At 37.8% G+C, this 23,324-nt stretch overlaps 1 protein-coding gene across 4 annotated transcripts in view; it reads left to right on the forward strand.

The window, feature by feature from the left end:
- LRRC4C (leucine rich repeat containing 4C) overlaps positions 1–23,324 on the forward strand; it is a 1,189,131-nt gene that overhangs the window by 461,806 nt on the left and 704,001 nt on the right. For all 4 annotated transcript variants that reach the window (XM_073904733.1, XM_073904737.1, XM_073904739.1 and 1 more), the window contains exon 3: positions 17,656–17,737. The gene's annotated coding sequence lies outside the window, so the exon portion shown is untranslated. The remainder of the gene's footprint in view (positions 1–17,655; positions 17,738–23,324) is intronic.

A 23,324-nucleotide genomic window follows, 5' to 3' on the forward strand; every position in this document is an offset into this window, starting at 1 on the left:
CCCCCTCCCCTCTAGAACCCTGTTTGTTTCTCAGAGTCCATAGTCTCTTGTGGTTCATCTCTCCCTCCGATTCCCACCCCCTTCATTTTCCCCTTCCTTTTCCTCATGTCCTCCATGCTGTTCCTTATGTTCCACAAATAATTGAAACCATATGATAATTGACTTTCTCTGCTTATTTCACTTAGCATAATCTCCTCCAGTCCCATCCATGTTGATGTAAAAGTTGGGTATTCATTCTTTCTGATGGCTGAGTGATATTCCATTGTATATATGGACCATGTCTTCTTTATCCATTCATCTGTTGAAGGGCATCTTGGCTCATTCCACAGTTTAGCTATTGCGGACAATGCTGCTATGAACATTGGGGTGCATGTGGCCCTTCTTTTCACTACATCTGTGTCTTTGGGGTAAATATTCAGGAGTGCAATTGCTGGGTCATAGGGTAGCTCTATATTAATTTTTTGAAGCACCTCCACACTGTTTTCCAAAGTGGCTGTACCAACTTGCATTCCCACCAACAGTGTAAGAGGGTTCCCCTTTCTCCACAACCTCTCCAACATTTGTTGTTTCTTTCCCTGTCCATTTTTTCCATTCTAACTGGTGTAAGGTGGTATCTCAATGTGGTTTTGATTTGAATTTCCCTGATGGCTAATGATGGTGAGCATTTTTTCATGTGTCTGTTAGCCATTTGTATGTCATCTTCAGAGAAATGTCTGTTCATATCTTCTGCCCGTTTTTTGACTTGATTATTTCTTTTTGGATGTTGAGTTTGAGAAGTTCTTTATAGATTTGGATACCAGCCCTTTATCTGTAGTGTCATTTGCAAATATCTTCTCCCATTCTGTGGGTTGCCTCTTTGTTTTGTTGGCTGTTCCCTTCACTGTGCAGAAGCTTTTTATCTTGATAAAGTCCCAAAAGGTCACTTTTGCTTTTGTTTCACTAGCTTTTGGAGTTGTATCTTGAAAGAAGTTGCTGTGGTCGATGTCACAGAGGTTATTGCCTATGTTCTTCTCTAGGATTTTGATGGATTCCTGTCTCACATTGAGGTCTTTCATCCATTTTGAGTTTATCTCTGTGTATGGTATTAGAGAATGGTCGAGTTTCATTCTTCTGCATGTGCCTGTCCAATTTTCCCAGCACCATTTATAGAAGAGACTTTTTTCCATTGCATATTTTTTCCTGCTTTGTCGAAGATTATTTGACCATAGAATTGAGGGTCCATATTTGGGCTCTCTATTCTGTTCCATTGGTCTACATGTCTGTTTTTGTGCTCGTACCATGCTGACTTGGTGATCACTGCTTTGTAATATAGCCTGGAGAAAGTCTTACCACCTAAGGAGACAGGCCTTTGAAGACACAAAAGCTTAGGTCTGTTTCCTCCTCTGTGACTTCCTAGATATTCTATGTGTATTACTTTGTTGCTTGGATTGCTAACTGTACCATTCTTAATATCAGAAAAGTAATGTCTACCTTATAATAGCACTGAGAGGGTAAGGAGCATAACATGCAAAATCTTTGACCGTGTATGCATCCCGCATATGAATTAAATAAACAGTAGTTAACTTTTCTAGGCAATTTGGGATTGAAAAAATTTAGCACTACCTGTATGATCTCATTTAGCCTCAGATAAAATTTTAAAATAGTTACTTTCATACCCATTTCAGAGATTAGAAAACTAAAGCATGGAAAATTAAGTATCTTTCCCAGGTTATAGAAACAAGAAGTAACTGAGCCAGAATTCAAACTGAGGCTATCTACCCACAGACCTTCTGCGCTACTCAGTAAATAGTGACTATAAGTAATGTTATGACTACTAATTCTGTCTTCTCCTACTGCGGTAGTGTCATATCTGATGCTCTTCTTAACTTTACCTTGGAAAAAAAATCCTTAACTTAGCACTTTCTTTTAGGATTATCACTTTTTAATGATTATCTGTTTATAAGGGATTAGCTTATCATAGAACTTGTTGCAAACAATTATTGATATTGTCCGAATGCTTGAGAGATTTAAGATCCAAGTTAAAAATATTTAAATGCCAACATATTCATTTTTTATAACTCTAGGCAACAAAATGGATATATGCACACTTTATGTACGTAATAAACTCTGTGTAAACACTTGCTGGTGACCTACTTTCCTCCAAGTCTGTCTCATTTTTTAAATCTGTGCTCTTTTTGCATCAGGAAAAATCTCTTTTTTTCCCTCTCCCCTAGTTTTCTCCTCCTTGTCAATTGGAACTAACAAATGCAGTAGAATGCACTTCATGTCACACAGTGTGGGTTTCAGTATTGAACCCAACTGTCTCATCCTAGGCAATGAGTCTGTGTGTAATATCCATTTCTTTACCTGGGAAAAGTTTTGGAAAATAAGCCTTCTTTTTGTAGCCTTTTATTTGAGAGCTTAGCAGAAATAACACAAAACAATTCACCATCAAAATTTCTAGAAAATCAATGCACAGTTTAGCTGTCTCTGCCCTCCATATTTTATTAGATATTACAATGCCCTTCTTTCTATAAAGAAGAGTGCTGCCTTACTTCCATAACTTTCTCTATGTTCCAGCTAATACTTCACCTTAGTAGAAGGATATTGGATGCTAGGAGCTCATCTAAGTTCATCTTGTACTGATTCATGGATTTATTCATCCAAAATATTACACAGCCTTTAGAAAGTAGTTCTGTATGTTCTGACATGAAAAGATGCTCAAGATATGTTAGGTAAAAAAAAAAAAAAAAAAGTTGCAAGACAATATGTTTACTAGGGTCATAATTTTTCTTTTTCAAAAGAAGTAAAATGATTCTATGTAAATATGTACCTATAGAAAAACTCTGGAAGGATGTGTTCTAAAATGTTAACATTAGTTACCTACCTCTGAGAAATACTTGGGTATAAGGACAGTCAGGGAGAGGATGAAGCATTCTTTGTTATTCATACACTTCTGTATTGTTCAGTTTTGTATGGTTATTTAATGTTACTTAGCACTACTACCTTAATCGGAAATAAGCAATTTATCATACCTGTTATTATAGGATTCTGTGCTTATACAAAGAACAATGGAGCATTTCAGAACTTGGTGATACTACAATGTTAACACATGGGATAAGATAAGTGAAAACAGTAATTATAACACAGAGAGAAAAAAATAACAAGTTCCATAAGAGAAGCACACGTATATTTGAGATTAGGAGAAAAATACATCTTACTGTGCATGTTAAGGAAATAAAAAAAGATAAATGGCATTCAGTTGACAGTGAAAAGTTTTTAGCAGGCAGAATTGTTTTACTTGAAGGAATGTCTGTTTTTTCTCCTTTCTGTTGCTAGTGCCTAGAATATAGTAGGTGCCCCATAAATGCGGCTTATAGAAAGACGAAAGAAGGAAGGGAAGAGATATGAAGTATAATGGAATAATCATCTGCTCATAGAAATTTAGAGGTAGGTGGGATATAGAGATTAGCTCATTTTGTTCTTCAGTGCTCTCCAGAAGAACAATAGGATTCCAGCATGGTGCCCTGTGATGGATGGGACTTCACCCAAGTTCCACCCTGAAACTTTTATTTCATCTACTTTTATTACTAGAAAGTTAATGATCTAGTTCAACCCTTATTTTAGCCATGAAATACATTTTCATATGTGTGAACTGTTTCCTCTGTTACAAGGATAGGTAGTGGTACATGCACTTGAACCCAGAATTTCCGAATTCTTAGGAGTTCTTAGTAGTGTCTTTTCAATGAATACAAGCCTGGGCAAAACAGCTAGCTTGTCCAAAGTTATGGGGCGTGAAGCATATTTAAATATAAAGATGTATTTAGGAACAGTGAACAGCTCAGATTGAATAGAACACATGACTTATACTGGGGATTCATAAGAAAAAATCCAGGTTCTACTTCAGAGCCACAAAGAAGAGTAATGAGAAGTATATGCATCAGGATGTTTCATGAGGTAGGGGAAGGAGTGACTTCTGCTTTTCACTAAAATGAAGGAAAAGAGACCAGATCTAGCTTCCTGCCTAAAACGTCTAAAAAAAAAAAAAAATACGAGATAAATGACAACAATGAACAAGACATTGAATATTGAGCTACAAAGGATAGTGACTCTTGAAAGACAATGAAAGGGGCGCCTGCGTGCCTCAGTTGGTTAAGTGTCTGCCTTCAGCCCAGGTCATGATCCCAGGGTCCTGGGATCAAGCCCATGTTGGGCTCCCTGCTCAGCAGGGAGCCTGTTTCTCCCTCTCTCTCTGCCCCTCCCCCGGGCTTGTGCTCTCTCTCTCTCTCTCTGACAAATAAATAAATAAAATCTTTAAAAAAAGAAAGAAAGAAAGAAAGAAAGAAAGAAAGAAAGAAAGAAAGAAAAGAAAGAAAGAAAAGAAAGAAAAGAAAGAAAGACAATGAGAGACAATTGAGAGCACCAGATATGAATTCTGCAGTTGTCTCAAGCTGCCTGCCTGCTGTGAGATTTTAGGATCTGGTATGAAAAGGGGGAACTGATGCAGAGAGGCCATCAAGGGAGCTAGATCAAAGAGGCAGGGTATCAGGACTGAGAGAACTTCAGACAGGGATAGCAAAACAGAGAGGGAAAAAGAGCAGACTACTACAGAAGTCTGCAGAGGTTTCTCCTCCACTTTCCAGCTGCTGCGTGAATGGGTGTGAAGAAATACTCTGGCCGCCGGGGACTATCCTAAAGGATAGAAGGAATACTACCCGGCCTCACCCTTACTTGAGAATATAGTTCCTCTCCCGCCAGCCAGAGTAGAAGACCTCATAATTCATGAGGCACATAATTCATGAGTCTATGAAAAGGACTTGCCTCAGCAGGAACAAAATTAGCCCTAAACTAGCCTCTGCTGTATTACCAATAAACAGAAATTAAAAGCCTGATTCAAAAGGATCAAATTATTTCTAAGAAACTTCACTGCCTCCCAGAACAACAACAACAAAACTAGAATTGGTTTTAATTTTCTAAGTAGCTCTCATTTCTCCATTTTTAATCATAAAGATTATATTGTCAATTGGTGTATTTTACAATTGAGATTTAAATATTTTTATAAGCACAATTATTTAGAAACCCAAAAAGTTAACATAAAAATAGTAATACATGTTATAATGTAGTTTCTATGACCCCAATTTCATAAACCCCCTAATTAAAAAAATCGCAGTCTTTGCTTCTTTTTTTCAACATAATTAATTGATAAAGTTTGCTCTGATAAAAAAATGCTCAGGCTGAATTTTTGAAATCTGACCCATATGTATTGATTGCTGAATCTTTGGGCACCAACCAGAGTTGTTTGAACTCTTCTTTGGAGCTTACTTGGAGGTGCAAATGATGTGGTTTTGCCTTTTTGATAAATCTGTCCAGAATGTACAGAAGCAAAATCTCCATTCCCCATGGAGGGTGGATTGCTTCATATACCCACTGCTCTCCCTTCCTTGAACATGTTGAAGTTCTAGATGCTGCTGCTAATTCCACTGTAACAATAAAAATTTGCCTTAAAAAGACTTGTAAGATAATTTATATTCATCTTCATGCTTATGACTGATACTTGCTTCATGAGTTTAAAATTGGGGTCAGAAAATTCCACCGGATACTATGTTTAGGGGGTGGGATTGTGTTTGCTTGTTATTTGCCTGGGTCTATGTAGTCTGTTTAAAGGTCATTTGCTTTAATTCTGTGGTAAGTTCTCCAGAATCAGTTGGTATCGAATGATGGCTAATTTGGTAGAGTATGGCCAGCTGAGAAGAGAAATGGCAAAGGTGAATGCCACAGAGGAGAGAATGGCTATTAAAACAGATAAAATGAGCATTATTGCACAGTTCAGTTGCACAATAACACTGAGAATATACAAGCTGAGGTGAATAGGAAAGATGGAGGAGTCTCTATTTTTAAAATTTGCCATTTCTTTCTATGACAAGCATTAGTCAAAAGCCAAGTGTTGTTTAAAGGGTAATATATGGACCAAGATTACCAGGACCAGAGAAGTAGCCTTGACTTATGCTCCAAAACTATCCAAAATGATCTTTCCTGGAGTATAATTTCAGGGGAAAAAAATGATCAAGTGATGGGATCTAACCTATCAGGTGTTTGCAGAATCATCCAGAAACCGAGAGCCCGGTGCTTTGGAAGTCTCCCCCTTGCATGGCTACACTTTCCAGAAGTGCAGGAGAAAGGGAGCCACTTCAAGAACCTATGTCACTTCCCCAGCAGAGAGGTTTTAGGAGTCAGAGGTCCTAGCTAAATTGTCTAAAGCAGCCTTTTGTTAATAGAGTCAGCAAGCTTCAAGTTATTTCAGCCTGTGAGTTTCTTAATGCCAGAGGCAATCTCTTTGCCTCCTTTCCAATGAAACTGAAAAAAAAAATATATCTGTTCTGCAAGTCTTACAGATTTAAAAGTTTTTGTATTGAAGGTGAGCCCCCTCATAAGAGAGTTCAGCAAAATTATTCTTGAATATAAAGATCTCACAGTTGATAGTTGAAGATAAAGTATCATCTCCTCAAGCTGTATGGTCCAAATCTATTGCTGAAGCATCTGTGAATGGTGAATATTTCTAGCTTTTCTTTGTCTTAATAAGAACATTAATAATGAAAACTTCAACCCTTCTCGGCCTAATATAAGCTATTCCCTTTGTTTACTGATTGAATTATCTTCAGATAATCTGTTGATTTTCCAAGTCATTCTTTACTGTTCATCCAAGGGGAACCAAAATTTGTGGAGTAGCTAATAGGTGCTAGACACAATCATGAATGTTCACAGTTATACTTAAGGCAACCTTAAGATAATGCTATTTCATCTAAGGGAACTGAAGTTTGATGAGGTTAAGCATTTTCCCTAGTAAGAAATGTGCCAGAACCTCAGGCTGTTCTTTTCTCTCAAAGGAAAGATGAAGAAGAGGGGACAGAGCTGCATGGATGAGGGCCTTGGGCCTAAATTCTATAGACCTGACCCAGTAGGTCAGTTTTTCTTGGGTTTGATTACCTGTATCAAGACTGCTCTTTGTTGGGAGTGAAGTATATTCCTCATTAGAATGAAAAGACTAAAAATGTATGTTAACATTCCAAAGACTTCCACCTTCATCATGTTCACACCCACCCTGTTCATACCCCTCTCCTCCCACCATCACCAATTGAAGCCAGTTTCAAATGGTGGAACCCAGATTATATCAGAATCTATATGATGTCTGACATGTCCCATTTAAATGAATTGGATAAAACCTCTCTTGGATCTAACCAGGAAGTTTTGTTTCAGTTGTCCCTAACTCTGTTTTAAAGCCTCCTGATAATACAGGGAAACCCAACCATAGCCCACAAGTGAGTTCTTAGAATTGCATTTTCCTTGGCAGGTAGATGGTTTTGCTTCATACTGGAATGGAGGGTAATGGAGAATAGTGGTTAAGAATATGGGTTTTGAAGTCAGGCAACTGAGAATTGTAATCTTGTACAGTCCTTTGTGTGGTTGTGAGCAGTTATTTAAACTCTTCAAGCGTCGATGTGTTCCTCAACACTTGGGGAGAAAATAGCCTGGCTGCAGAGATGCGGTGAGGACAGAACGTTACAAGTGTACGCAGCTCTTGCAGAACAGCTAACCCTCAGCTGCTGAGCATTTCCTCCTCTCAAGGAGTCAGCTGAGACTTTGCACGTATCAGCTCATAGAGAACAGTAGCAGGAGGTAGATGTGATCTTGTTGCCATTTGACACTTAAGAAAGCTGAGGTTTACAGAAGTTTATATGAAACATGACTCTAGTTACATCATGACAACCGGGTATGAATGCAAGTTTATGTCTACTGTTGATCTGTGACACTTAAGCACGGTCCTCGTCATCCTACACCTGCGATCCTCATGTCACCTTGAAGTAAGGAGGTGTGTAATTCCTAATATAGGGGGTTAGTAATAGAGGCTCTGGCTTGTTAAAAGACTTGTTTATGGTCACATGGTTGGTAAAGGGTGGAGTCGGGATTAGAACCCAGGTCTGTTTGATACTTCCTTGTCTTCACTACTGTTATCTCCCTCTGCTTCACCTCCTGGAAACTCCATCTGAATACACGATACGTGATGGGACTCTTTCTACAATGCAGAACCCCTGTTGTCTCTGTCCAGCATCGACCCCTTCAGTGACTCCAAATTACCTACAGAGTAAAATCAAATACCTCTGTAGAACTTACCTGACTCTACCCAGTTGGAATCCTGCCTCCTTCTGCCTCTCACCTCTTGGTGCATTGCCTGCTAACCCCCTTGGGTGTATCCTACAGCGTAATGCACTGCTTCCAACTCCCCCACACTTGTCGGGGTGTTTTAGGTCTCTCCGCTTTGCTTCGTGCCTGGAAGCCATTTACCCATCCACGTTGAGACCTCATATTCATTTTCAAAACCTTTTCTGAAATCCTGGTCCACAAGTAACACAGACGCCTCCCATGGTGGTGTCCATCATGATTGATTGGCAGTCCTAACTGCCGCTTTCAGTATTCACCAAGGCTCTGGCTACTAGGCTATGTTGCCTCTGGAGTGCTCCCAGCCAAGGGCTGCTACTAGCTCAGGTCTATTTTGGTGAAACACAGGACTCCCCTCTTGGGGTACTCTAGCTCAGGGATGTCCCATTGGCCTAGTGAAATCCTGAAACCGTGCAGCACTTCTAGACTCTTCCCAAACTTCTGTCCTTCCATCCTCCTTTCCCTGTGTCAGACTTCTGCCATATTCTGAAAGCTGCCTTTGTTGCTACTGATCATTCACCCTTTATCTTTCAAAGACATTTTCCCCAATAAATTCTTTTATGTCTGTTTTCATCTTGATGTGTGCTTCTTGATGGAACTGAACTAACATACCCATGGAGGTGCGCTTCTCTATCCTGTGCATATCACCATCACAAACAAAACAATCATATTTATGACTTATTTCTCTTTCCTAATTAGATGGTGAGGGCAGTAAAATCAGGAAAAAAACCATTTTATTACATCATTTATTTTTAGTACTTAACACATTTCTTCATACTTAGTGGATACTTAATAAGCACTTGGTTAAATGAGTGCTAAAAGTATGATCTCATCTAACATGAGTTTAGGTCAAAACAAGCAAAAACTACATGTTTACTTCTCAGTTAACACTAACAACCAATGTGGAGATACCTGGAAGTTAGCTTAGGGTCACTAATGCTAGGCTTGTGTTTCAGAGTATTACCATGTGGCTTCTATATGCCCAAAATATTTTCTTGAGTTCAGATGAGTTTTTGTGCTTATGAACTTAATTTAACTAAACTGAAATCTTGAAATCTCACTGAATATCTCTCATCACTAAATGAAGCAGCCTTGATTAATCACTCTAAGCATTTCAAAATATTCTGTCAGTTAACCTATATTTAACATAAGCATCTGTAAAATCTATATGAGAGCATTCATTAGAAGGAAAGCATATTCTTGGAGAGCTATAAAATCAGATAGTAATTCTTAATATTTCAAGTGAGGAGTAGGGTATAGAATATTTCTATTTATTACTAGCAAATCTATTACAAATCTGCTCTAATCCATACAGTGATAAAACTTATTTTTTGTCAGGTTGGCTTATATATTTATATATATAAATAGACTTTATATATAAATTAAATAGTCTATTTATAATTGAATTTTCTCTTCACATAAAATTACACTGGTTTAGCAACCTAACTCTAAAATACTATGTCATTGCTTGATACCAGCCAATTCTACTATTTATTTCTCTCCATTTTTCACACTTTGCTTCTCTGTTAGGTTTTTTTTCCATGTGTGATCTCTTAAATATGGTTTGTGCTGCTCTTGCACCATGGATGATGAGAATAATAAACATCACTTACTAAGTGTGTATTATATGCACTGAAAATTATGTGTTAAATGCTATCATCCCCATCTTTCAAACAAGATACTAAGGATCAAAGAAGTAAAATAATTTGGAAAGCTACTGCCTTATCAGTGCTTTGAACACAGATCTGCCAGAATTTTGGACTGTCTAATCTTAGTACAGTTGTTTAGTGTTTTGACTATAAGGTTTTAACATTATCTGTTGAATATGTTTTAATATTAAAAGCACATAGTGATTTTCTAAGAACCTTGAAGTTTTTCTAGAAGCAAAAGAAACCACTTGGGTTTTGATACAAAGGAAAATAATACAATTTGTTATGTGCTTAAGTAACATGTGGAAAGTGGATAGTATGAAAGATGTAAAGAATGTTAGATGAAGCTAGAAAAAGAGAGGCCCGGAAGCCAGTTATTGACAAGACTTAGCAGGAAGGGATTAAGGTCTAATCTGAGAATATAGGCAAGGGTATGGATAGGTGGGAAAGATTGGAGAAATACTTCTAAACTCAGTGACCCAACAATGTATGAACTATGGGCCTTTGGTCAAATTATTTAGCCACAATGAGTCTGTTTACTCCTCTGTAAAATGGAGATAATAAAATCTATTTCAAAGTGTTATCATGAGCTTTATATAATAGTATATCAGCATGTATTTGGATGGTACATGCTATGAATCTAGGTGCTTTTCTAAGTACTATAAGTACCAAGAATTTATTTATCAAAGCTTCAGTAATGAAGTACTATCTTTATCACAGGTTTATAGAAGTCAGGAAACTGAGGCAGAGTGAGGCAAAGGAAAAAGTGATGGAGCTGTGGCAATATAAGATTAAAATAATGTCATATGTTATATATCTGATATGCAGTCGGTGTTTTATAAATGCCTGCAATTAACCACCTGGGTTAATGTCCTTGAGAGGTAGAACCAAATATGACTCATTTCTGTAATAGGGTAATCTAGCACTTGGTGATTGGGTCCTCATGGACACAGTTCAGGTCCTGTTCTTGTGCTGGAAATAAATACAGTGGTGAAATAAACGTGCTCCTGCCTTCATGAGTTTTGTTTTTTTTCTGGTTGGAACAGATGTTCTGATGACTAGGTGATTGAGTGAAGGAAGCACAGTTGGAAAACTATTTCTAAATTATTTTCTGCAACGTATTTTTTTTTTTTTTCTGGAAACATTTGCTCAAAAAGCTGCCACAAGAAGAAAACTCTGCAACCTCTCTCTACTGCATTCTCAGTGAGGGCTAGGGGAATAAATTTGCTCCAGATTCTTTCATGAGCTCTTCCCCTTTCACAGAATTAACTTTAAACTCTGGGCTGTTACACGTCCAGTCCTAGCTACAAACTAGCTTCTTCTTTTCTGGTAAATCCTCAGCTCTTAAAATAGTGCCTGAAACAGCGAGCACTCAATTAATGTGTGTTGAATGAATGGATGAGTGAATGAATAAATAAAGGCAATTTTTTTCACTTTGTAGACCATTCATTCCTTACATAGATTAAGATGATTTCTCAGGAAAAATTGAGTATATAAGAATTAATTACTAACTGACATGTGCGCGAGGGTTTATGGTTGTACAGAGAAGATATAGCAGTTTGAAAAATGTTCTTGAGTCATTTATAACAAGCATTGAGAAGATAATTTTGGCTATGTTTATGTGGGCACCAAAAACTACAGCATTTCTTTGAATTTTGGAATTACCATTATGCCATTTCTGGTGTTTTTTTTTTTTAATTAAATCTCACTTTCAAAATTCATATCATGAACAATTCTGTAAAAACATTAATGATCAGTATAAATGTGTCACTCAGTGTTACATCATGCCCAACAAATCATGAGAAAACTTCCATGTGTCCTTCCACCTCATTCTTCTATGTGTACACATATATAGCACATATATAATTATAGCATATATGCTATTTAGAAATTTCCTTGCTTTCACTTGATATTGTATCATAAGGGTGTTTTTACAGCACTATGTAATTATATAATTATCATTTTATATCTGGATGATATTCTATTGACCCCAACCCTACGTGGCTGCCCACCCAATTCACCTTCAGTAGAGTTGTGCAATTTCATCAGTTCCAAATTGTGTCTAAACACATGCATTTGTAAGATACAGTCCTTACATTGTATCATCTTCTAGTTGGAGAAATGCTTGAAATTCATACAAATAAATAATTCTTTCCATTTAAGGGTGAAGATACAAAAACTGTGAGGGGGCAGTAGGAAGCAGAGTAGCCTGTTAGGAAGAATGGTGAGTGCCAAGTAGATGTGAATTGTATTATCTGGGACCATCACTTAATTCCTTTGTACCTCAGTTTCCTTGGATCTGTTTCACTTAGATTGTATTTTTAGGGAAGTCATGTTTACCCGCCTAAGATATACTAACTGCCTCAAACTAGCCATTGGGATTTTTAAACCAATCTACATAACACAGAATCAAAATCAATCATGTAATGCACTTAGCCTGATAGCGAACATAATGTATGTGTTCAACATATGCTACCTAGCGCTGTGATTATGATTATAATGATTGCTCCTTGGTATGGGACAGGTGTATTCTGAAACTGTCCTTTCGTTTGTTGTCAAGTAGAGTGAATTATCGGTAGGATTTCCTCACCATTCTCTTGGAAATTTTTCCTGTGACAGTTGAGAATCATTGTTGTCTTCTCATCCAAATGAGAAAGGTCAGAGAAGATTAAGGTATATTTTCCCCCCTGCCATTATAGCTATTTATCAGAAGGAAGCAGACTGTCAAAACTGGAGGAGGACCCAGGCCTGCTCATTTATCTTTGCCCCCTTCTTCTGGGGCAAGAGCACTACTGATAGAACATTCTCAAGTGATTCTTTTTAAGTGATTCAAGCAATATCAATTAGACTGGTATTTGTCATAGCTATTTTATTGGCTCTTGGTAATCCTAGAGTGAATAACTGCTATTACTCTCCAACATTACAATGAATCAGTTCACAGAAACAATTACAAAGAAGAGTGAATTACTCTTGAGAATGCTTCTCAAATAAATACCATGAAGTAACCAGGTCCTAAAGAATGTTGCCACAGTATCAGTTACTCCATTTTTTTAACTCATTATTAGGCTTCTAGATACTCACTAAACTTCCTCAGGTGTAAAAGTGACTAGCTTTGGGGAGCTCTATATTGACTCCAAATGATATATTCTGGGAATGGCAACATGACTATAGTAAACAATATTGCATTGTGTGTCAGAAAGTGCTAAGAGAGAACATTTTGAAAGCTCTTACCACAAGGAAAAAAATGTAACAATGCGAGGTTTTGGGTGTTAACTTATTGAGGTAATTATGTATATTGTGGCTATATATATATATATATATATATATATATATACACACATATATATAAAATCTTGTATACCTTAAACTTATACAATGTTATATGCTAATTATATCTCAGTAAAACTGGGGAAATGATTTTGAATTAAAATTGGTTTTTGTAAACAAGCAAAAACCAAAACAGACCCACAGATACAGAGAACAAACTGATGGCTGCTAGAGGGGAGGGAGATGGGTGGGTGGGCAAAATGGGTGAAGGGGAGTGACAAGTACAGGCTTCTACTTATGGAATGAAAAAGTCACCTGGATGAAAGTTATAGCATAGGGAGGGGCGCCTGAGTGGTCAAACAGTTAAGCATCTGACTCAGGTCATGATCTCAGGTTCATGCGACCAAGCCCTGCATCGGGCTCCATGCTTAGTGTGGAGTCTGCTTGAGAGTCTCTCTCTCCCTCTCCCTTTGCCCCTCCCCCCACCTGCTTGCATGCTCTCTGAATAAACAAATAAATCTTTAAAAAAAGAGAAAGTAATAGCATAGGGAATATAGTCAATGTTGTATGGTGCCAGATGGTAGCTATACTTGTGAGCATAGCACAATGTATAGAATTGTCAAATCACTGTGTTAGTCACCTGAAACTAGTGTAACATTGTGTGTCAACACTACTTCAATTTTAAAAAACTGGTTTTTATATTGCAAAGCTGCCTAGATTGACATATGTTTCACCACTTACTAGCTGTGTCCCTGTGCAAATTACTCAATCTCTCTGTGCCTGTTTTCCCATTTTCTATGGAGATAATTATAGTAGCAACCTCACCGGGTTATTTGAGAATTAAAAGAAATAATACAGGAAATCACTTAGAGTAGTACCTGATGTGTAATAAGTGCTCAAAACTGTCAGATATTATTGCTATCATTATTAATTTTATTATTAGGATAGGACATATTTTCCTTGCTCTATAAATCTGGCAAATATAAATCACTTATTTTTTAGATGTTAATAATAGTTATTATGGTAGAAAATGGCCTGAGCTCACCACAAATTAACTTTATGAACTAAGTCAGATCTCTGAAAATAACTGAAAAACATGAATGTGTAGATTGTAATACAATACACGATTTGTATCAGGATTGAAGTAAGACTCAACTATGTTGTATATTCAAGTTGTCATGTCTTATTTAGTGCCTTTTGATACTCAAATTACATTTTTTACTGATTGTTTCATTTTATTTACTCAGCTTCCTTGGGAAAGTGATTGAGATGATGTTATCATGTTAGTCTTACTGCTAAGGATCTAGGACTCAGAATGAAGTTACACAAGCAAAATATGGGGAAACAAGAGGTGGACCCTAGGTTTTCTCACATCAAAAGAATAAACTCCTTCAACACAGTATATTTAAGCCCCTCTCATGTATCAGCCATAATTCAAGGCACTAGAAGTACAGCAGTACATAAAATCAATGAAATTCTTGCCCTCATGGAGTTGATTTGCTTTTAATGGGAAGAGAAGAATGGTTTTTTAAACTTATTCTTTTAAAGATTTTATTTATTTATTTGAGAGAGAGGGAAGGGCAGAGGAACAAGTAGACTCCATGCTGAGCACAGAGCCCTACGTGGGGCTCAATCTCATGACCATGACATCATGGCCTGAGTGGAAATCAAGAGTCAGATACTGAACCAACTCAGCCACCCAGGTGCCCTGAGAAGAATCATTTTTAAAAGTTTATATGTGAAAGATGTAGTTTATCAGATGGAACAAGCACTTTAAAGAAAAATTAAGGTATAAACAAGGATAGGCAGTACACGGTACAGGGTGTCCCTCTTTTAAATAGGGCAGACAAAGAAGTTTTACTGAAAAAAGTGAATGGATAGCAGTAAATACCCAGTGGAGGTTTGTAAGAGGTTCATCTGGATCAGCAGAAGAGCATTTCTTGGAGAGGGAACAGCAGAAGCAAAGCCCAAAGGATGAAACATACCTGGGATTTTTGAGCAAAAGCCAGGAGGCCATTGTGGTGTGAGCACAGTGAACAAGAAGAGATGTCTGAGAGCTAACATGGGAGCAGATCATGTAGGATTTTGCTAACCTTTTGGTAATTTTGGTTTTTATTAGAACAAGATGGGAGCTACTAGAAGGTTTTGAGAAGAGAAGAGACTTAATCTGATTTATCTTTTAATAGAATTATTCTGGCTACATTTTGAGAATAGACAAAAGGAAGAGATAGAATAAAATAAGAAGACTCCATTGCCCAAAACTTAAAACTACTTACAGTGGCTTGGACCAATATTTTAGAGGTGAGGTTGGGGAGAAGTAGTCCTATTTTAGACACATTTGGGATATCTTTTGAAGTAAGCACCAGTGAGATTTGTTAACATGCTTGATATGGGGTGTGGAGGAAAGAGTGGAGGCAAGGTGACTCTGAGTGTTTTGGAATGAAAAAACAAATGGTAGAATGAAGTTGCCCTTACCTGAGAAGAAATTTTAGGAGGAGCAAACTGGAGCTCAATTTTAGATATACTAATTTTAAATTGCCTATTAGCACTCTAAGTTCGTCTATCAAGTAAACAGTTGACTTAAGTATGGTACTCATGCAGAAGTATGGGCTAAAATAGAAATTTTGGTGTAAATATATTTAGATTTTTATTTATTTATTTGACACAGAGAGAGAGAGAGTGAGAGAGAGCACAAGCAGGGGGAGTAGGGGAGGGAGAAGCAGGCTCCCCACTGAGCAGGGAGCCCGATGTGGGAATCCATTCCAGGACCCTGGGATCATGACCTGAGCCAAAGGCAGATGCTTAACTGACTGAGCCACCCAGGCATCCCTGGATGTAAAGATATTTAAAATAATAAGCTTGGATTAGTTCTTAAAGGGAGGTGGTCTAATAGAAAATAGGGGATATTTAAGGTGTGAGCCATGGTGCACTGTATTAGTACAAGGCTGGAAAAATGAGAAGAAACCCTCAGAGTAGCCTAGGAAAGTATAACAGATTAGGGAAGGAAAACTGGAGGGAATGATGCTTTAGAAGCCATGTAAATACAATATTTCAATTGAAAAGACATATCTGGTGGGTATGGTGTAAAGTCTTGACTGCGCATTATTACTAAATGCCTGATTTACACCAAGATAAAGTAAGAAGCAATTGTCCATTATATTTGAGCGTCCATTATGTGCACAGGGCAGATAGTGATTAAGGGATAACCAACCAAACAACTTTTATAGATGAAACATTCTTCCTACCTTTAAAGCTCAAAGGCAGGAAGATAGAATTAAGAACACTGCTTAGAAGTCTCATAATAAACAACAAAAAAAAACCTCTGTGGGAATATGGATAAGATAAAGATTAAATTTGATAGACAGCTTCAGGGGGAAAAAGTCATATTTGAGCTGGGTATTAATGAGTTTTTTGGGGTAGGAAATGGGAATGGACAAATAATAATGACATTGCAGGCAGATAAGATCGCATGAGCAATGCCACAGAGGCAGGAAAAAGCAGAGCATGTTCAGGGATGAGTGATAAATCGATTTGCCTAAAATAGAGTGTGCAAAGAAAGGAGTAAATGGTGGTAGATACACCTTTTTGCCTTTATGGAACATCTTGGTCAACAGTCCAGTAGAAAGAAAAATTTGATAAACTAAATATTATGATTACTATCATTTCTTTTTTTTTTTAAGATTTTTTTATTTATTTGAGAGAGAGTGAGAGAAAGAGCACATGAGGGGGGGAGGGTTAGAGGGAGAAGCAGACTCCCCACTGAGCAGGGAGCCCGATGAGGGACTCGATTCTGGGACTCCAGGATCATGACCTGAGCCGAAGGCAGTTGCTTAACCAACTGAGCCACCCAGGCGCCCTGATTACTATCATTTCTAAAAAGGTTTTTATATTCTGGAAAACACCTGTCAACCTCCAAAATACAATAGCCAGTTATTTTACTAGCAAGATGAATTTATTTGAGAATAGCAGAGGAATTGTAATTCAGGACAGGCAAACTATGGTGAACTACAGACAAGTCTGAAGCGACAATGGGGTGATCAACTTTAATTAGGCTTTAGGAGGAGATTGGGGAGGCTTGTTTTGAACAAAAGTTCATTAGAGAGGAACAACTTTGAGCTTGTGGTGGTTTCTCCTTGGCTGCAGGCCGTGGTGAGCATGTGGCTGCTGAGGCAGAAAGAGAACTTTCTTCTTTTTCTTAAAAGCAGGAGATGAAATTCCCGTGTGAAAAATGAGCTCCCTTATGGAAATAATTTTCATCTTGTTTCTTTTTGCTGGTTACACAGGCTTCAGGGAGTGGCACCAGCACGAGAGCTCCCCCTTTAGGGCCTCTTGCCTCCACTGTAAATGAGGGTTCTTTGATTTATTCTCACAAACCTCAAACATGACATACTGTAAAATGAATATACACTTGGAAAACAGAGAGAAATAGAAATTCTTCCCTGTGAGTTAGTCTTTTTGGTAGCTTTTCACTCCCATACTTTTTGCTTGGGCTGTTTTCTAACTTCCTTAAGTGTAATGTTGTGTTTTAATTATATCTCTTTCCTAGAAATGGTTCTCTGTCCTGCAAGGCTGCAGGATCACCCAGCGAGAGTGGGACCAAATCAACTGGAACATCCGACACACTGAAGGTATTTGAGTACCACATTAACAACTTTTAAAACATGAGAAAAAAAAAGTGCCTTGGAGTCAGCTGTGAATTAATGTGCCTAATTGCTGGATATTTTAGTATGGGTGAGCTCTCACTGCTACAGCGAGGTTTGCGTGTGCACCTGTGACAGAGCTTGATTTCCCCTCAAAGCACACACATTGCACTTGTACCTGGGACCACTTTGTCTCTGGTAACTGCTCTGCTTCCAGTAAAACTTGGAAAGCCTGCTTTCTGATACGGCTGCACGTGTTCCCACCTACTCCCCTCTCTGACTCCTCCTGAACCCTCTATTTATCCTCCTTTTATCCTTCTGTTGTTCTGGGCCACCAGACACCATGCTGAGTTTTATTTACCTCCCCGAACCGGAAGTCAGCCAATTGTACTGGGGTTCTCTCTTACTGTTCTGTTCTCCCTCAACCTTATCCCCTGTTATATTTCCTTAGCCAATTGCCAGAGTAATATTTATTTACGTTGTTATTGGAAAATTTTGTGGATCTTTCACCAGATCAAATGCCCCATGCAGGCAAGGATCCTGCCTGTTTGCTGACACATCAGTTAGTTACTCACCATTTCCATGCTGCCTGACCCTACTGGTCCCCAGTGGGATTTGACCACTTAAAGGGTTCCCACACTTTCATGGTTATTCAAAATATCTGTGCTTCTAGGACTCATATCTTTCCAGACTTGCTCAGTTTCAGATAAAAAAGCCTCCTGCTTTCTAGGAAAAATAAGGCTCTCCGATGTGAACATCACTAAATTTTTCTTCGTCGGACCTTAAAATATCTGTTTCTATCTGTAGTGTATTTCTTGTTTCCCAAAATAACCTCTCACATTAGATTTTAATCCCAACACTTTCCATTTTTTTTACCAACTTTATTAAATCAGCTATTCCTCCCCGATTTGCATCTCTCCATTTTCCTGGTGCCTTCCACACAGACAAAAACCAAACGTATATATGTTGCCCCTATCATGGAAAAATTCAACCAGCCAAACCAAAACCAATCTCTTTCATCTCACTGTTCTTGGTTTTTCTCCCAACTTAGCTCCTTTTAGCCATTCAAACTTCCTTACAGAACTGACATTGTTCTTTGCCAAGTCATGGTAAACTCCACAAGAGAAGGGGTTCTTTTTATTCTGTTGTGCAGTATATTTCCAATATCTGGCACAGTGTCTAAGATGGCAAGGGCTCAGTGATTAAATGAGTTATTTTTAGCTACCTTTCACTTCCCACTCTCTACCTGAGTGTTAAAATTTTGCTTCTAGCACTGCTTAAATTACTCTCACCACAATAGTTCCCTTTTCTGTCATTCAATCCATTGTCGTATTGCAAATACTTCTCTTACATACTATATCATAATCTGTCTTAATTCTTGTTAACTGTATATGCCTCATCACTTCCTCAGCGTCTCAGGAGGTCAGGACAATAATTTGGTTATTTCTTTAGCTCTCACATCTCTTAACAAAGGGCTTGCCAGTCAATAATTATTACTGAGTTGAATTAATACTTTGAGGCTTAAAGGATACTGTAACATTGTGCTGACCACATTAGTATTACCGTTGATAAAATATTTTGTCCCAGAAATAAAAACTATGAACATGAAATAAGATAGCCTTTTAAAAACCATTTCAAATCATTAAAATACTTTTTTAAAAATGCTATGCTGAATGAATCATGATATATGTGCTTTGTATTTATGATCCCTACATTTAAATAAGTAGTTATCTATCCATCTATACACATATGCATGCATAAAAATGTGCTTGTGACCACTTGCTAAAAGAAAAACCATTGATTACATCATTTCTAAGAGAATAAAACCATAAAATCCTTTTCTAGGTCCTTTAAATGCACCCAGTAAGTGCCCACTAGATAGAAAATCCTCAAGAAACTGTTACACACCTGAACAGAGACTTAGGAATTACTCCACACTCACTTTCTCTCTGTTTTCCTATTTGCCTTTCCAAAATAGGTTCTCATGTTTTTCCCTGTTTGCTTCTCCTCTTCCTCTAACTCATGTGGATCAGCAGGCTGAGTTGAGTATATTTTCCCCAGGTCCAATCTTCTAAGACTCCTTTTTGAAACACTATTTCCAGTATTACCTACAGGCTGCACGCACTGAAACCCATGGATTAAATTTTCTCCACCATGCTCCTTCCTCAGGCCTTAGGAGACCTTAGGAGTCTCTGGAAAGGGATCAGGCAAAACCAAAGTGATTGTTTGGTGGCTTGTGGGCTAAATAATTTATTGTTTAATTAATTTTTCTATTTTCTCATTAGCTGTAATTTTATGTAAAGAGAAATCATTTATTTAAGAAAAGCATGGTGGATTTAATTTGTTTTTCCCCCAGCAGAAAGTGGCCCATGTGCAGACTTAAAATTTGAATTCTTTGCTTGTGTCATGCTCACTCATAGGATCACTGTTTATCATAGGGGAGTCTGCAAAATCGAAATAATTCCCAAAGCAAAAGCATTTTAAAAATCTAGAATCATTAAAAATTAAGGGGGATCCATAAAGACTTAATGTGGGCAGTCTCTCAGTTTGTAATTCAGTGACTTGGATGACTATGGTCTATGCCTCTTCTGTAACTACTTGGCACATGCATTAGGCTAATCCCTGCAAACCTGTATGTACAGGATATATCACAGACACTAACCTAGAGGAACCCCAATTTACTCTCTGGGCTCCATTTAGTTGTTTAGTTGGATATCCTTTGTTTACTCGTTTTATGCTGCCCTCTGCTCTGGAGGTGGACCTGCAGATGCTAGATCAGAGGGCTCTAGTCCCTTTTTTGGCCAAAGGAGAGCACCAGCTAGAGATAATAAAAAGGAAAAGTGAGATAAAGGTACTCTGTAGGATCCCTTTCTGCACATTTATCTAAGATCGGCCAGATCCTTCAGCCACAGATCTGTTTCCATCAAAGCTACCTTCCATGGGTGAAACCTGTGGACACTATTTACATGAACAGCTCCCCCACCTACTTCCTTCTGACCTAGAGGATTACTAACTCCTTTTGTTTTACTACCTCAGAGCCCTGCATCCCTACATTCTGGGTACCTCTACATCCTGGGTACCTCTTTGTAAATAGCCCCCTTTAAACTTAACTCCCCTTGAATTACCTTCATCTGCACATGCCAGATATTTCCTATCAGGACTGTGTTATAATGTCTCTCTTTGAGATTCTTTAATTACTGTCATATTGACTAGAAGTCTGCAAAATTGATCACTAATAGTAGCAAGCAACAAATTAAATGTGAATATTTAGATAATAGTCATGAACTACATGTTAATACAAAAAGGAGTCTTGGGAAAATATAAGAAAATATTGCCTTAGTCATGTGTGTCATTTCCTTCCATAGATTGAGATTGGCCCCTAAAACACATTCTGGAATTGAATTATTAGAAGGTGGTACCATTTCCTCTGTACTTTTCTTTTTCCCAATGGATGGATAGCATTGAATTTCTGCTGAACCTACCAGGGTTATAAATCAAACTTTCATCCATTTAACTTTTCCTTATAAAGGTGTTAGGAGGTAATTGACTGATAAGGCCAGTAGTGGAACTCTTTTAAAAGACCTTGATAAAGCCATTAGTTTCATGGTGTGGGTACCCCTATTTACCAAAACAAAACAAAACAAAAACAAAAAACCCACAAAGGAAGTCTTGGCTATCTTGGTATTGTTCGCATTCAAAAAGTCAGAGATTTTTTTTTAATGTTTTGCTATTTATTTATTTATTTTGTATTTTTAAAGAGGAGATGTCTCAAAGCAACAGAATTGGATCTTTCCCAGCTGAGAATTCAAATGCGTAATATGCCTTTTTGTTCAGGTACACAAATTACCCTCTGAACATTTTTTAATGTCTGTATTAAAGGAAAGAGGCAGTTCTTAATATTAAACTTAGTCCTATAGCTAATCACCGACCAAAATATTTCCACAACATTTGAGTGTTTAAAATTTGCTTTCTGCTTTGAAATTATAAAAGAGATTATAGACCTATTGTGGAGAGTTTGAGAAATTGAGGAAAAAAAGTTTATAACTCTAACCTAGAACTATTATAATTTTTGTACATTTACATCATTTTTAATATAGTTTTAATCTTAAGGTATAAACAGTATTCGCATCTATAGGCCAAGAATTTTTCTGAATTACTGTATAGTTCTGTAATAATTTTAGATATCTCTAAGAAAACTATTTGTCACAGAGTAAGTGTTGAATAGGAGCTTTTATTTAATGAAACAGATACTTGGTGCAGTTTAAAAAAAAAAAAAAAGATGCTTCCATTATAGTGGCATTCGCTGATAAGCATCTACTTCCATATTGTGAATTAGCAAATTCCACAAGTTTTAAGATGCACATATTGCTTTCAAAATTTTCCAGTGTGTGTGTTTATGTGGTCCTATTGGAACACATACATTTTATCTCTCTCTGTATTAACCTTGGTACTCTTGCCTGAAGATTTCACTGCCTATTAGAAGTTGGACTAATGCCTCTGGGTATTATCTTTCACCTATTCAAAAATGATCTCCTTTAAATGAAGAAATTGCTCTGCTGTGTGTATGTGTGTGGAGAGAGAGAGAGGGAGCAGACTAGAGATTCAGGAAGATTTGCCAGTTCTAGTACAAAGATAGACTGACGTCAGAATTCCTTCCTGCTCAGGGAAAACCAGGCTTTGACTGGTTTGAGTCACCTGGGTCGCTCAATTGGTTAAGAGTCAAACTCTTAATTTTGGCTCAGGTCATGAACTTAGGGTCCTGAGATCAGGTCTGCATCGGGCTCCCCACTTAGCATGGAGTCAGGTTGGGATTCTCTCTCTCCCTCTTCCTCTGCTCCTCCCCCTCCTCACTCATGTTCCCACGCTCTCCCCCCCCCCCCGATATATAAATCAGATATATAAATAATTAAAATCTTTAAAAAAAAGGCTTTGACTGGTTGGGTGTGGCCTGCCCACATTGTGGAGGACAACAGGCTCTATTCAGTGTACACAGATTTAAATGCCAATCTCATCCAAAAGTCACCTTCACAGACACATGAACAATATTTGATCAAATATCTAGGTATTATGGTCCCATCTAGTTGACGCATAAAATTAACTATCACAGAGTCATCTGAGTATTTGTTGACGAGAGTGAGGTAACACAACTTTGTAGCTTTTTTTTCTCCTGTGCACCATCCTCACACCTCTTTCTCTAATCTGCTTCCCCTGCCATCCTGTTTCCCTTCTATTTATGCTTGGAATTTCCTTGCGCCCACCCAAATTCACTTTCCCACCCTCCAGGCTCCATGAAGTTTCATGACACTCAAGAAATTAAATGACTTCCTTTGACCAGTGAAATGTGATAGATGTCACTTCTGGCTGGGCCTTTAATAAGCTAAGACAAAATCCAGCAAACTCTTTGTTCCTTAGCCTTGGTAGCTATAAATGCTCTAGGGAGTATAAACTACCTAGAGGGTCCTCTGTCAGCTTGCAATTGTTGCCCAGTATGCACAACAGGGAACCCTCCCTGTTTTAAGCTACTGATGTCCCTGGGTTGCTTCATAGTATAATCTAGCTTATTTTGCCAGAAAAA

Source organism: Callorhinus ursinus, unplaced genomic scaffold (genome assembly GCF_003265705.2).
Source record: "Callorhinus ursinus isolate GAN/ISIS: 27379988/994484 unplaced genomic scaffold, GSC_fseal_2.0 scaffold21, whole genome shotgun sequence".
NCBI lineage: Eukaryota > Metazoa > Chordata > Mammalia > Carnivora > Otariidae > Callorhinus > Callorhinus ursinus.